This window comes from Rhinatrema bivittatum, chromosome 5 (assembly GCF_901001135.1).
Source record: "Rhinatrema bivittatum chromosome 5, aRhiBiv1.1, whole genome shotgun sequence".
NCBI lineage: Eukaryota > Metazoa > Chordata > Amphibia > Gymnophiona > Rhinatrematidae > Rhinatrema > Rhinatrema bivittatum.
In genome coordinates, this window is record NC_042619.1 from 243,045,361 (window position 1) to 243,062,269 (window position 16,909).

Sequence of the window (16,909 nt, forward strand, 5' to 3'; positions counted from 1 at the left end):
TCACCCATTTGATCAAATCCCTTCTAAAATGCTTCTTCTCATCCCGGACACAATAGCAAAAACCCTAGCAGATATCATAAACTGCTCTCTAGCACATGGTATCTACCCAGATGACCTAAAAACTGCCTCAATCAAGCCACTACTAAAAAAACCAAATCTAAATGCATGTGATCCCAACAACTTCCGCCCTATTTCCAACCTCCCTTTCATAGCCAAAATCATGGAAAAATTGGTAAACACCCAACTATCCAACTACTTAGAAGACCACAGTATTCTGTCCCCAAACCAATATGGTTTTCGCAAAGCCGCAAGCACAGAAACGTTACTACTCTCACTCACGGACTTCCTCCTCTCTGGTATTGATAAAGGCCAAGCATATTTACTAATCCTCCTCGACTTCTCGGCGGCCTTCGACACTGTCAACCACTCCCTCCTTCTAAAACAACTGGCAAACATTGGTTTAACAGGTGCCACATTAAACTGGTTCAAAACATTTCTAGGAAACAGAGGATATAGAGTCAAAATTCACAACAAAGAATCCCAATACCACCCATCTAATAGAGGGGTGCCGCAAGGTTCATCACTTTCACCCACACTCTTCAATGTCTACCTGCTACCAATATGTCAATTACTTACAAAATTAAGCCTGAAACACTTCCTTTTCGCAGACGACGTACAGATCGTGATCCCCATAAAAGAATCAATCTCAAAAACAATGGAATACTGGGACACTTGCTTATTAGAAATTAAACCTCTCCTCAACAGTCTAAATCTTGTGCTCAATGCTTCGAAAACAGAATTCCTGCTCATATCACCGGAAAACAATAACATACTTCTAAAACCACCCACACTCCTTCAAACAGCCCATGTAAGAGATCTAGGAGCCATACTAGACAATCGTCTCAACCTCAAACCATTCATTAATCAAACCACAAAGGATTGCTTCTACAAATTGCATATTCTGAAAAGAATTAAACCTCTCTTCCACGCTCAGGACTTTAGAACAATCTTGCAAGCTATAATCTTTTCCAAACTAGATTATTGCAACTCGTTACTACTAGGCCTCCCAGCCTCTTATACTAAACCTCTACAAATGGTTCAGAACTCTGCAGCCAGAGTCCTTACAAATTCCAGGAAAATCGACCACATTTCCCCTATCCTCAAAAACCTCCATTGGCTACCAATCCATTATAGAATCATGTACAAAACCATCAACATCATTTACAAAACTATCAACCAACACACGCAAATCGACCTACAAATACCACTTAAAAAATACACTTCCGTCAGACCCATCAGGGAATACTACAAAGAGTCTCTCCAAATTCCAAAGGCCAAAACCTTCCAACATAAATCCTTGAGTCTCAGAGCCTTCTCTTCAGCAGGTCCAGCTCTCTGGAACTCTATCCCACCAGACTTAAGACAGGAGCCATGCTCTCTAACATTTAGGAAAAGACTAAAAACTTGGCTTTTCAAAAAAGCATTTCCAAACCCTGAATAAAACCTTCACGCAACAGCACAACTGGATCTAAATTCTGTGTTATATTTATTCATATTCTCTGTCATACTTAGCCTTCTAGATACATAGGTTCCATCTCACTGTGATATACCGCCACATTTATTCGCATAGTCTTATTTACTCATCTTGTTACTCTTCTACATTAATTGGCTGAAATGTAAATATTGCTCTGTTCCTTTATCTCCCCTCTTCCAGTTCCAAGTTAATTTTCCCTGTTTTTTGTAACTTTCTCACATCCTTTTCTGATTCCCTGTATTTAAAGTTCAAGGTTTTATTGAGAATATTGTTATTACGCTACGTTATGCCTTTCACACTTTGTTAATTGTAAACCGGGTTGATGTGATGCCTGTCATGAAACTCGGTATAACAAAAACAATAAATAAAATAAATAAATAAATAATAGAAAGACTAGGGGGCACTCCATGAAGTTAGCATGTGGCACATTTAAAACTAATAGGAGAAAGTTATTTTTCACTCAACGCACACTTAAACTCTGGAATTTGTTGCCAGAGGATGTAGTTAGTGCAGTTAGTGTAGCTGTGTTTAAAAAAGGATTGGATAAGTTCTTGGAGGAGAAGTCCATTAACTGTTATTAATTAAATTGACTTAGAAAATAGAACATAAGAACATGCCATACTGGGTCAGACCAAGGGTCCATCAAGCCCAGCATCCTGTTTCCAACAGTGGCCAATCCAGGCCATAAGAACCTGGCAAGTACCCAAAAACTAAGTCTATTCCATGTTACCATTGCTAATGGCAGTGGCTATTCTCTAAGTGAACTTAATAGCAGGTAATGGACTTTTCCTCCAAGAACTTAGCCAATCCTTTTTTAAACACAGTTATACTAACTGCACTAACCACATCCTCTGGCAACAAATTCCAGAGTTTAATTGTGCGTTGAGTAAAAAAGAACTTTCTCTGATTAGTTTTAAATGTGCCACATGCTAACGTCATGGAGTGCCCCCTAGTCTTTCTATTATCCGAAAGAGTAAATAACCAATTCACATCTACCCGTTCTAGACCTCTCATGATTTTAAACATCTCTATCATATCCCCCCCTCAGCCGTCTCTTCTCCAAGCTGAAAAGTCCTAACCTCTTTAGTCTTTCCTCATAGGGGAGCTGTTCCATTCCCCTTATCATTTTGGTAGCCCTTCTCTGTACCTTCTCCATCGCAATTATATCTTTTTTGAGATGCGGCGACCAGAATTGTACACAGTATTCAAGGTGCGGTCTCACCATGGAGCGATACAGAGGCATTATGATATTTTCTGTTTTATTCACCAAGCCCTTTCTAATAATTCCCAAAATTCTGTTTGCTTTTTTGACTGCTGCAGCACACTGAACCGACGATTTCAATGTGTTATCCACTATGACGCTCAAAATCTCTTTCTTGGGTTGTAGCACCTTATATGAAACCCAACATTGTGTAATTATAGCATGGGTTATTTTTCCCTATATGCATCACCTTGCACTTATCCACATTAAATTTCATCTGCAATTTGGATGCCCAATTTTCCAGTCTCACAAGGTCTTCCTGCAATTTATTACAATCTGCTTGTGATTTAACTACTCTGAATAATTTTGTGTCATCTGCAAATTTGATTATCTCACTCATCGTATTTCTTTCCAGATCATTTATAAATATATTGAAAAGTAAGGGTCCTAATACAGATCCCTGAGGCACTCCACTGCCCACTCCCTTCCACTGAGAAAATTGACAATTTAATCCTACTCTCTGTTACCTGTCTTTTAGCCAGTTTGCAATCCACGAAAGGACATCACCACCTATTCCATGACTTTTTACTTTTCCTAGAAGCCTCTCATGAGGAACTTTGTCAAACGCCTTCTGAAAATCTAAGTATACTACATCTACCGGTTCACCTTTATCCACATGTTTATTAACTCCTTCAAAAAAGTGAAGCAGATTTGTGAGGCAAGACTTGCCTTGGGTAAAGCCATGCTGACTTTGTTCCATTAAATCATGTCTTCTATATGTTCTGTGATTTTGATGTTTAGAACACTTTCCACTATTTTTCCTGGCACTGAAGTCAGGCTAACCGGTCTGTAGTTTCCCGGATCGCCCCTGGAGCCCTTTTTAAATATTGGGTTACATTTGCTATCCTCCAGTCTTCAGGTACAATGGATGATTTTAATGATAGGTTACAAATTTTTATTAATAGGTCTGAAATTTTATTTTTTAGTTCCTTCAGAACTCTGGGGTGTATACCATCTGGTCCAGGTGATTTACTACTCTTCAGTTTGTCAATCAGGTCTACCACATCTTCTAGGTTCACCGTGATTTGATTCAGTCCATCTGAATCATTACCCATGAAAACCTTCTCCATTACGGGACCTCCCCAACATCCTCTTCAGTAAACACCGAAGCAAAGAAATCATTTAATCTTTCCGCGATGGCCTTATCTTCTCTAAGTGCCCCTTTAATCCCTCGATCATCTAACGGTCCAACTGACTCCCTCACAGGCTTTCTGCTTCGGATATATTTTTAAAAGTTTTTACTGTGAGTTTTTGCCTCTACGGCCAACTTTTTTTCAAATTCTCTCTTAGCCTGTCTTATCAATGTCTTACATTTAACTTGCCAATGTTTATGCTTTATCCTATTTTCTTCTGTTGGATCTTTCTTCCAATATTTGAATGAAGATCTTTTGGCTAAAATAGCTTCTTTCACCTTGCCTTTTAACCATGCTGGTAATCATTTTGCCTTCTTTCTACCTTTCTTAGTGTGTGGAATACATCTGGACTGTGCTTCTAGAATGGTATTTTTTAACAATGACCATGCCTCTTGGACATTTTTTACTTTTGTAGCTGCTCCTTTCAGTTTTTTTCTAACAATTTTTCTCATTTTATCAGTTTCCCTTTTGAAAGTTTAGCACGAGAGCCATGGATTTGCACACTGTTCCTCTTCCAGTCATTAAATCAAATTTGATCATTTTATGATCACTATTGCCAAGCGGCCCCAACACCGTTACCTCTCTCACCAAGTTCTGTGCTCCACTGAGAATTAGATCTAAAATTGCTCCCCTTCTCGTCAGTTTCTGAACCAATTGCTCCATAAAGCTATCATTTATTCCATCCAGGAACGTTATCTCTCTAGCGTGACCCGATGATACATTTACCCAGTCAATATTGGGGTAATCGAAGTCTCCCATTATTACTGCAATACCAATTTGGTTAGCTTCCCTAATTTCTCTTAGCATTTCACTGTCCGTCTCACCATCTTGAACAGGTGGATGGTAGTATACTCCTATCACTATAGTCTTCCCCGACACACAAGGGATTTCTACCCATAAAGATTCAATTTTGCATTTAGTCTCATACAGGATGTTTATCCTGTTGGACTCTATGCCATCCCGGACATAAAGCGCCACACCTCCTCCCGGGTGCTCCTCTCTGTCATTGCGATATAATTTGAACCCCGGTAGTGCACTGTCCCATTGGTTATCCTCTTTCCACCATGTCTCTGAGATGCCAATTAAGTCTATGTCATCATTCACTGCTATACATTCTAATTCTCCCATCTTACTTCTTAGACTTCTGGCATTAGCATACAAACATTTCAAAGTTTGTTTTTTGTTTGTATTTTCATTCTGCTTTTTAATTGATAGGGATAAATTAGAATATTTTAGCTCAGGTGAGTTTTTATTTACAGGCACTTGGACTACTTTTCTTATTATTGGAACCTCACTGTCGGGATGCCCTAATTCTAATGCATCATTAGTATCCTTTGAAGATACCTCTCTCCGAACCATGCGCTGCTGAGCGACTGTCGGCTTTCCCCTTTGTTCTAGTTTAAAAGCTGCTCTATCTCCTTTTTAAAGGTTAGCGCCAGCAGTCTGGTTCCACCCTGGTTAAGGTGGAGCCCATCCCTTTGGAAGAGACTCCCCCTTCCCCAAAAGGTTCCTCAGTTCCTAACAAAACTGAAACCCTCTTCCTTGCACCATCGTCTCATCCACGCATTGAGACTCTGGAGCTCTGCCTGCCTCTGGTGACCTGCGTGTGGAACAGGGAGCATTTCAGAGAATGCTACCCTGGAGGTTCTGGATTTAAGATTTCTACCTAAGAGCCTAAATTTGGCTTCCAGAACCTCCCTCCCACATTTTCCTATGTCGTTGGTGCCCACATGTACTACGACAGCTGGCTCCCCCTCCTATCTATTACTAGCAACAGTAACATGGAATAGACTTAGTTTTTGAGTACTTGCCAGGTTCTTATGGCCTGGATTGGCCACTGTTGGAAACAGGATGCTGGGCTTGATGGACCTTTGATCTGACCCAGTTGTTGCGATTCCTCCCATGGCCGTATCCACGGGAGGCCTCTTACCTTCTGGCCGGCCTGGCCCGACCCCTGTCATCCTCCCAGCATGGCAGGAGCCAAGCTGGGGTTTCCTGCAGTGGCAGGAGGCCACTATCGTGCCGGAGCGGCAGGAGCCGCGCCGGGCTCCCTCCCGCAGCCAGAGCCACCCTGCATTATCCTGTGCAGCGTGGAGGCCGCTACGTAGTCCGTCACGGCATGGAGCCACGCCGGTCCTTCGTTTGCAGCCCGGTGGCCGCCATCTTCTAGCAGGCCTGGAGGCCTTCCCTTACGCGGCAGGAGCTGCTGAAGCCAGGAGCTACGTTGGATCTTTCTCTGTGGCTCAGAGGCTGCTGCTGCCTTCAGTGCAGCAGGGACCATCCTCTTCATCTTCACGGCCTGGAGGCTGCAGTCGCTGATGTCTCCTGCGGCATGGAGCCGCCTCTAGAGACCTTTCTGCGCAGGACGCTGCTTCATCGTTGGGCCTGCAGGGCTGCTGTCCAGGGTCCTGCAGACTTCCTCTTCCTGCCTTTCCTAAGGTGCGGGGCCATCAGTCTCTGCCCTTCTTGAAGGGCCAGCGAGGGAGTGAGCCCTGGATGATGTCATCTCCTGGATCTGCCTCTTCAGCCTACAAAAGGTTCCTCCATTTATTTCTTCCTCGCCTTTGAAAGGAGTAAGTTCCTCCCTGGAACTTGTCCTCTCGGAGCTGGTCTCCTGAGGACCCCTCATCTCTGCTCCTGCTGCGCATTCTTGTATCTTCTTGGGATCCCTCTTCGTTCCATGTTCCAGTCTCTGCTCCAATGTCTTTGATGTTCCTTGATGTCCTGATGACCGTCCATCCATGATGTCCAGTTTTCTGCCCGTCCATGATGTCCGTCTGTTCCAGATGTCTTCAGCTCCGCCTGACCCATCCCTCATGGTCCGTGAGCAGCCTGGCTGGGCTGGTAGGGCGCATAGTGGCCCAGTGGTCCACGACCACCCTGGCTGGGGTGTGTAGGGCGCTGGTGGGCCTTTCCATCAGACGGCACCGAGGAGTCATCTCTTCCCTCGTCAGTCTGCCTTGATGTCCATGACTTTGATGTCTGCCTTGCCTTGATGCTCTTGCCTTATGTGTCCTTCCCTGGACAGGTCCTGTCCTGCAGTGTGGTCCGTGACCAGTCCGGCTGGAATGTATAGGGTGCCTTAGGGACCGGGTTGCCTACCTGTTCCTGTCCTTGGATTTCTGTGGCTCTGATGCGTTCTTGTCTGGTCCGCAACTCTGCCCAGCTGGGCTGAGTAGGGAGCCAGAAAGGAAATTGTCTGCCTGGAGGTTCTGGACTTTTAACTATTGGTTTTAGTCTTGCCTTGTCATGCCTTGTCTTGCCATGCCTGTCTTGCCATGCCTTGCCCTGTCCTGCCATGCCTTGAGTCTTTGTCTGCCTTGCCACGTCCAATGTCTTTGTCTGCCTTGCCACGCTTGATGTCTTTGTCTACCTTGTCCTCTATCCAGCCTGCGCTTCCCGCCACTCCCTAGCAGCATCCAAAAGGGCTTGGAATGGTCGGAGGACCATTCAGAGGCCACCATTGCGTTGGTGGTCTCAAGGAAGCGTGCAGGTCCAGTCGAGGCTTAGGGTAAGGACGTTTCACCGCAAGGGCACACATCTCTCATCCCACATTGGAGAGCGCCCCCTGGTGCTCTCTACCATCCGCAGAGCAACATCAGTATGGCATGTTCTTATGTTTTTATGTTCTTATGAGAAACTGAGACCAGATAGAGTCTCTCTCTTTTCCTATGTGCCCCGGGTGCTGTTCAAGGGATCTGTTCCACCTAGGTCTTACATATCATTGTTTTGGATTTTGTTCACTGGCACTTATGAGTAGGTAAAACAATTTTTTATTTTGAACAACAGTCTTGGAGTTTGAGTGGTGTCTGGCCTGGACTCATGAGTAGAAGACCCCTAATGAGGAAAAACTCTAAAGACCTTGAATGAGAGATTTCTTTCCCTCTTGTGCGGGAAGCTCAGAGGTCATGGGGCCTGCTCTGAGCCACGGTCCTCCATGTGAACTCCTGTGCCCAGGATTGGATTGGGACAGGGCTATACATGATTACCTTGGCTACGATTAATTGAAATTGTTTTCACCATTGCAATACTTCTTTGAATCAGGACCTTTGTATGCATAGTTCCAATCAAATCATTTTAGATCGAGATGGTCTCACGTAGTAACTCAGATTTGTTTACAAATTCCTGCTTAATCCAACTGAAATCTTTTACAGTATCTGGGAGAATTGTTATCTTCTGATGAAAATCGTAATAGCTAATGACTAGGGTTGATCTACTCCCGTGTTTACCCAATGCAATCAGGGGCCTGTAGTTCTGATTTCCCCATCGCCATATCAGGGAACTCTCCATATTTTCCCAGAGGCTCCAGAATTCCAAAGCAATTGCTGAGTCTCTGGGCCAACACCCAAAATTTCCGGATATTGCTGTAGAAGTGGCCCCTATTGTAAGGAGGAGGAGTGTTCAGCCTTGCAGCTGGAACAAGGAAGAACGACTGCCTGTGTGAGCCCAAAGAAGAAGTCTGCAGCCCTATGGTGCACATGCTTCCAGCACACACATGCCAAAAACTAAGGTTCATTTCAAGGTATGTGCAAAACAAACTCATTTGGAGACACTGCCCCTGAAGAAGTGAAGAGGGAGCGTGAGCAGTACTGCAGTAGCCTGGCATGCAAGGACTTGGGGCTGCTGCTGCTGAAAAGGACTTGAACTGGTTTGACTGGAACAGACCTGAGTGCAGGCCAGGTGAGGTGGTGGGGGCAGGTTCATATTGAGATGATACTGCCTGGGGTCAGTGTGAGTGAGGGGTTGAGAGGGACAAGAGACAGAGACCCCTGAGGCAGGGGCAGCTCAAGGCAATCTGCTGCCTGATGCGAATGATGAAATGCCTCCCCCCTCCCCCCAAGGCCCGTGCAGGTGAAATCATTGAGGGCCAGGGCAGTGGGAAGGCAATGGAGGGTGAAGAGACTTGCCCAAGGTCACAAGGAATGGTAATAGGATTTGAACCCTGGCTTCCTTTCTTTGCAGCCCTCTGCTCTAACCACTCAATTTTTGGGCCCATTATTTTTTTGTTCTGTCTTCGGCGTCTGCACTAGGGAATGCCAGAGTAATGGGGCGGGAAGGCCTTTGGCCGCCCCACCTACTTGGTCTAGAAATAGGACTCCTCCATTCCCTATTGCCTGCCTCCCACCCTTCCTCAGGATCTGCCCCCTGGGGGTGTGAGAGGTTGGTGAATGGAGGGAGTCTGTGTGTGTGTGACACACTCTCTCTTAGGGCTGATACAAAGGTATTAGTTGCCTTAGACAAACCTTACAGCCTTTCATTCCCCCTTCTCTCCCCTCCCCATATAATTAAAACGTATGCATACTTTTCTTTTCAATTTTAAAATTTATTTAAATTTCTCCAACCAAAAAAGGCAGATTGCATACAGAAAATACTCAAACTACAATCTTCTGAAGTAAAAATATCACTTACAATATATATATATCATATAAGCATAACTGCTAAAAAACACACTTCAATAAAAATAGTTTAATAGACTTAATAAACTACCTTTCTCATAGTAAGTAAAGCGGTTTACTGGATCCCACATGGTATTAGGCCTATGGTAAAGTGCAGTTGGTGTGGCCTTGGCTCACAGAAAACCAGGAATAAACTGAACTACAATTCCAATATAGTAAGCCTTCTATATCATAACTGCCAGCACTCAACCTATGAAAAAGCCATACTGCAAATATTACATCAAGCCCTAAACACCAATACACCTCCTATTAGGAAAACAGATTAAAGCCAGGTTGTTGTAAATCCCTACACAGAAACTACATACTAGCAGAATACCTAAAGCCTCAGTCACCAAGCAGAACACATTCAAAACTCTCACCAAATACAGAATAAAGAGATCATAAATTATAAATTGAAACAAGCAGACAAAAACTGAACTGGAAATCACAAGAAGCCAAACTCTGTAAACAATGCAAACACAATCAAGAAATATAACACATTAAACATACCAATAAAAAGAATGTCAAATCTGCTGATAAATTCAGCCAATTAAAAACACATATAAAGTGTTTTAAAATATTACCAAATACTAATAAAATACATCAAAACAGCAGATACATCACATCCAATAATTAAAACTACCAAGGATAAAAAATAAGTCTCCCTCTCTCCATACCTGGGAACTTTAGATTTCCAGCCCTCTTGAGATTGTCTTAGATTGGAGGAGGATACACAAACTTTAACCTCTCTCACACATATATACAGGCACTCACACACGCACACACATTTGCAGGCACTCTCCCTCATAGACACACACATACACATATATACACACATACACACACACACCTCTCATACACACACACCCCACCACCCTCATATATATATATATATACACACACACACACCCCACCACCCTCACATATATATACACACACACACACACCACCCCACCACCCTCACATATATATACCTCCTGGACTCTCAACCTGCTATCTGCGCAATCACTGAAACATGGCTGCAAAACTCAGACACTGCCTTAATTAACCAATTGCCTCTACAAGTATATGACATATTCTCCTTACCCAGACAAAAAAAAAGAGGAGGAGGAATACTGCTAGCTGCAAAAAAGAATTGAGAATATCTCATCAACCAGTGATCTCAACGACCAAACTTGAAATTGGGCTATTCAAACGAAACACGCTACTAAATCTGTCTAATATATGCCTCCCCTGGGCTCCTAGAGTCTGCCCCTCCATGCTCATCGAAATCGTCACCAAACACATCAACACAGACTTCAACATTCATGCGACTCTCCATCTCCTACCCCCAACTGTGAAGCCCTCCTATCCTCTTTCCAAGCCATGGGCTTTAAGCAACTTATAAATAAACCCACCCATAAAGGCTGGCCACACTCTGGACTCATCTCATAATGAACCCATCTCGCCCTATACCCCCCCACCCCCACCTGTACCCCCATCCCCTGGTCAGATCACTCATTGAATCACTACCGAACTATCAATAAAGAGAAAACAGACTCCCTACATTCCCAAATCAACCAATATGGTTCAGAAAACCCATGCTCAATGGATGACCTTAGCTCAAACCTGGCCAAGGACCTACCCAATTTGGATCTCACCAACGCTGACACTGCTATAACATCATGGCTCAACATCACTCACTCAGTAGCTAACAAAATCTGCCCTTTGACCTCTAAAGAAATCAATCCAGCACTTTCAAATAAGAAACCTTGGTTCTCTACCACACTGAAAAATCTCAAACAAGACCTACGACACAAAGAGCAATGTTGGCGCAAAGACCCCTCACCCTCCCTTCTAGCCAACTATAAAACCGCTATGAGTACCTACAGGAACACCATATTACGCACAAAGAGAGATTTCTATGCCAAAGAATACATAGCTACATGTACGATCCAAAAACACTATTTTCTTATGTATCAGCCCTCACCACACCAGTCCCACCAACCATCCCAGAAGAAGAAGCCCAAAACAAATCCACTGAATTGACTCTATTCTTCGAGAAGAAAATTCACAACCTTCTGGCACCACTGAATAACTCAAACACCCAACCTCCCCATCTACAAACCATCCCCTTCCACACACAAACCGCTTCTAGAATCATTTGAACCCACATCTTCCCTGGAAATTGAATCTTAATCAAGAAAATGAAGCCATCGTCACATCCATCTGATCAAATACCACCAAACTCCTGCTTACAATCCCAAACACCATAACCAAACCACTGGCAGACATCATAAATTGTTCCCTGACACAAGGATACGTTCCAGACTCTCTCAAAACCGCCTCTCTAAAACCTTTACTAAAGAAACCTAATCTGGATCCAACCAACCCTGCAAACTTTCGCCCCATAGCAAATCTTCCATTTATCGCCAAACTAATGGAAAAACTAATCAATAACCAACTCACAGACTACTTAGATTCCTACAACATTCTCTTTCCGTCACAATACAGTTTCCGTAAACACTTAAACACGGAAATGCTCCTACTATCTTTAACTGACAACATCCTAATGGGCCTGGACAAAGGCCAATCCTACATTCTGGCCCTTCTCGACATCTCAGCAGCATTCGACACGGTAAACCATGCAATTCTCATAAACCGCCTAATGGAAATCGGCATCACAGGCTTGGCGCTCAAATGGTTCGAATCCTTCCTCAATAATAGAAATACAAGTGAGAATAAATGACAAAGAATCCCAACCCATCCACTCCAACCATGGCGTCCCCCAAGGATCCTCGCTATCCCCTACACTGTTTAATATTTATCTGTACCTTTATGCCAGCATCTAGAGAGCCTAAACCTAACTCACTTTGTATATGCTGACGATGTACAGATCTTAATCCCTGTCACAGATCCCACCTCTAGCTCCCTACACTTCTGGAATAACTGCCTCAGCTCCATCAATAGTCTACTCTCAAGTCTCAATCTAGTTCTTAACACCTCAAAAACAGAACTTCTATTCATCTCCCCTAAGGACAACAACCCCCTCACTCTCCATCTCTCACCATTTGTAAACCACGTGAGAGATCTAGGAGCCATGTTGACACCAGAATGAACCTCAAAAAATTCATTAACACCACCACCAAGGAATGCTTCCACAAGCTTCACATCCTGAAACAAATAAAACCTCTCCTTCACTTTCAAGACTACAGGTCAGTACTACAAGCCATACTGTTCTCAAAGATAGACTACTGTAATGCGCTCCTCCTTGGCCTTCCAGCCGCCTCAACGAAACCACTACAGATGCTCCAAAATGCCGCAGCAAGGATCCTTACTAACTCTCGGCGCAAGGACCACACATCACACCAATCCTAAAAAACCTACATTGGCTACCTATCACCCACAGAATAATGTTCAAGACCTTATCCATCATCCACAAAACATATATCACCGATCTACTCTACAACTCAAAATACCTCTCGAACTTCACGTTTCCACAAGACCGATCAGATCTGCTTACATAGGAACGCTCCAAGCCCCCCTAACAAATCCACTAGTCACACTTCCATACAGAAACGAACATTGTCCACTGCCGGTCCGTATCATTGGAATCTTCTTCCCCCGGAACTTCGACAAGAACAATGCCCGATTTCATTCAAAAAGAAACTTAAAACATGGCTGTTCACACAAGCCTTCTCTTAATGGACACCTTACAAACAGCACATCTATGCACTCCTTTTTCACAGATCCGCCCCTTCCTCCTCCTTCTTTCGTACCTGCAATTTTATAGACCTTAAGATTAAACTATTGTCTAAGCTTCCGCCCCTTCCTCCTCCTTCTTTCGTACCTGCAATTTTATAGACCTAAAGATTAAGCTATGATCTAAGCTTGCTACATTCATTCCTATGTTAAACTGTGTTATGTTACAATTTATTATGTTAATCGTATGCTTTTGCTCTCTACTCTCCCACCCTGTAAATCCCCTGTTCATTGTAACTTTATCTTCCTAGTTAATCGGTTACCCCTTGTTTCAATGTAAACCGGTACGATAAGACACTAGCCTTGAGTATCGGTATATCAAAAGTATTTAAAAAAAAAAAATATATATATATATACACACACACACACACACCCCACCACCCTCACATATATATATATATATATATATATATATATAGATATATATACACACACACACACCACCACCCTCACATATATATATATATATATACACACACACACCCCACCACCCTCACATATATATATATATATATATATATATATACACACACACATACCCCACCACCCTCCCATATATATACATACACACACACCCCACCACCCTCACATATATATCTAGATATATATATATCTATATATATACACACACACACACACACACCCCACCACCCTCACATATATATATATATATATATATATATATATATACACACATCCCACCACCCTCATATATACACACACACACACACACCACCACCCTCACATATATATATATATATATATATATATACACACATCCCACCACCCTCATATATACACACACACACACACACACACACCACCCACATATATATATATATATATATATATACACACACACACACACACACACACACACCCTCACCCATACCCTAAGAAAGAAGGAGGAGGAGGGACTGAAAGCAGGATGAAGCACGGCTCCCCTAGGCATGTGCCTGCAGTGCTGAGTGGAAGATCCAGTCCTGGCCACAGCCGATTTTGAGGACCTCAGGATTTGAGCCTTCAACTGTCCCGCTCTCAGCCAGAGACTCCACAAGTTAACTGATCTGAAGATGTAGCAGCTACAGCTGAGATAATAGGAGAACACATTCTGCTTTTGCCTGGTCGCGCCTGTTCCTCCCCTTCTCACTCTGCCCTTTCACAAGCTTAGAAATATAAACAGTAGCAATGCTCAGAATGGTGCTGGATAGTGGTTACTTGCTTCCCTCCTGCTCTGTATTTTGCTCTTATCCCGGATTGTATGATGGGGGGAATCAGGTACCCTCCCTATCGGGGCAGGGTGAAGTCTCTTCAGCAACAAAGGTTGACTTCTCTTTGCCCCTGGGCTTCATCTCATCACCTGCATGGCACACAGGGAGCCCTGTGCGCTCTGTCAAGAAATTAGAATTATAGTTTATTGCACCTCAGCACTGCAGCCTGAGTCCCAGGGGCCAGTTCCGGTCAGAGACATTTCCAGATGTTTAAGTTGTGCTCCTAAGACAAAACAGTGGACATTTGCTGCTAGGTTGCAGGCAGCATCATAAATCTTTGCGGAAGAACATTAATGCACTAATGTTCAATCTCAGGAAACTACAAGTTAACAGCATTTAAGCACCTCATATCTTGGGATAAACCAAACCCCTGCCTGATCCGCTCAGTGGCAACAACACACATCCCTAACCCCGGGCAGCAGGAGTCGCGTTTATCCCGGGGGCCGGCAGCAGGAGATGATGTCTGGATTAACGCCACTCCTGCTCCCTGGGGTTAGGGATGTGTGTTGTTGCCACTGAGCAGATTGGGCAGTGGTTTGGTTTATCCCTGCCTGATCTGATGCTTGACTCTGGAGACAGGGAGAGGCGGAGGCTGCGTTAAAGGTGTTTGGAAGGGCCACTTTTTGCCGCTTCAAAATTCTGTCACCCTGGGGACTAGGGTGTGGGGTTTGAGAGAGCCTGAGCTGATACCACCGTTTTACTACTGTTACTATAGGGTTTTGAATATGTGTGTATGATTTGATGGATTGATAAGGAGGCATTATGATATCCTCTGTTTTATTTTCCATTCCTTTCCTAATAATATCTAACATTCTATTTGATTTTTGACTAATGCCACACACTGGGCCAGGGATTTTAAAGTACTGTCCACAATGACTAGTAGAATGTGGTTGAAACAGTAGGGAGACGATTTCATGAATGATGCAATCAGTGTAGTTTGTTACCTGACGTTTGTCAATGCAACCACTAGCCTGCCCAGTGAGGCCTATAGGTTGTCAGAACCTTCAACAATTACATTGGTCAGAGCTTTAATGGCCAATTTCAGGTCACCAATTCGTTTTGTGACACTGCAGAGCTCTTTGCTGACTGATTTCTGGCCTTCAAGGATGGTGTCATCCAGGTGTTACAGCTCCAACAGTGCAGGGTCCTTGTAGAGGGGAGATAGTCAAGTGCTGGTACCCTCCAGACTTCAGCCTGGCAGATTCCTGGAAGGCATCAAGAGTGCCTCTGCTAGGGTTGGCTAAAGAACCCTCTGGTAGAATTTCAACTTCTCCCTTCAGACTCTTTTTGCCTGGCTATCATCTGAGGATGTGAATTTGTCATCCTAGGTGTTGGTGGCACAGTCTCTATGATACCATCAGCTCCTTAGTCTGTTTCATGTCAGTCCATGGCAGCTTTGGGGCAATGGACATGGGTGCTATGTATGCAGCAGTTTAGAGGGATCTCTGCAGACCCATTGGACCTGGAAAATAATCATAGATGAGAGAGTAACCTTATTGGAGCACATACCATCCCTTTAGCTTCCAACAGAAAAGTCAAGATCATATACTGCAAGGCCTGACCCTCCCAACTCCCCTGCCCTGAAAGATGTGAGACCCCCAGCAAGTCCCCAGTCTTCTGATAAGATCCTGGCCCAGCATTGCCTCTAACTGGCCTTAATAGTCTTACTTCCACTAGTCCCCCCCCCAACTCAGTCTAAATCTCTATCTACTAAGCCTGTAACCTCCCCCAGCCTCAATAGATGAGTCAGGACCTGTAAGACAACCCTGGAGGTAAGACATTTTTCTTTAGTGTTCATAATTTGAAGTTTTGCAAATGTAAACTACCTCAGAGTGGAGTTCCGCCTGCTTCAGTGTCCCTAGGTTGAGTAAGTGAAAGGTAAGTAGGGACTCATGATGTTTCATTGAGGGGGACACCTGAAAAGCTCTCTTTCCAGTCAAGGTTTGTATGGTCAAGTAGAACTCACTCAGTCTCCAGGGGTTAGGAAGGGAAAGCAAGGATAATGTTAGGATCGTGGACCCTTGGGCTGGCTGAGACGGCAGGTGTAGTGCTGTGGAATCCCACAGCAGGCGTTGCAGCCGGGAGGCGGCGTTGCAGAGAGACTTCGAAGAGGGCTTCACCACTGGAAGCCCAAGGTCCCCCCAGGAGGAGCCTGTAGGGACCCAGGCCTCTTGGTCTTAGGTGGATCCTATGCGACCAAGAATCAGAAGAGTAGCCTGCCGAGGTAATCCAATGATGAGATGGCACCCAGGAGGTCCAGAGAAACTTCACCCTTGGAAGCCCGCGGTCCACCCGGGAGGAGCCCGTGAGGACCCGAGCCGATGGGGCTTAGGAGAAACGGGCGGGTGAAGAACAAGTACCTGCGGCAGTAGAGGGAGATGAAGCCGAAGTCCAGGAAGAAGCCAAGGTCTGAGCCAGAAGTCAGATGTCGGATACCAAAACCAGGGACGGAAGCTGAAGCCGGAGTCGAAGAATGAAGCAAGGTCAGGAGCCAGGAATCAGATGTCGGATGCCAATACCAGAGATGGAAGCTG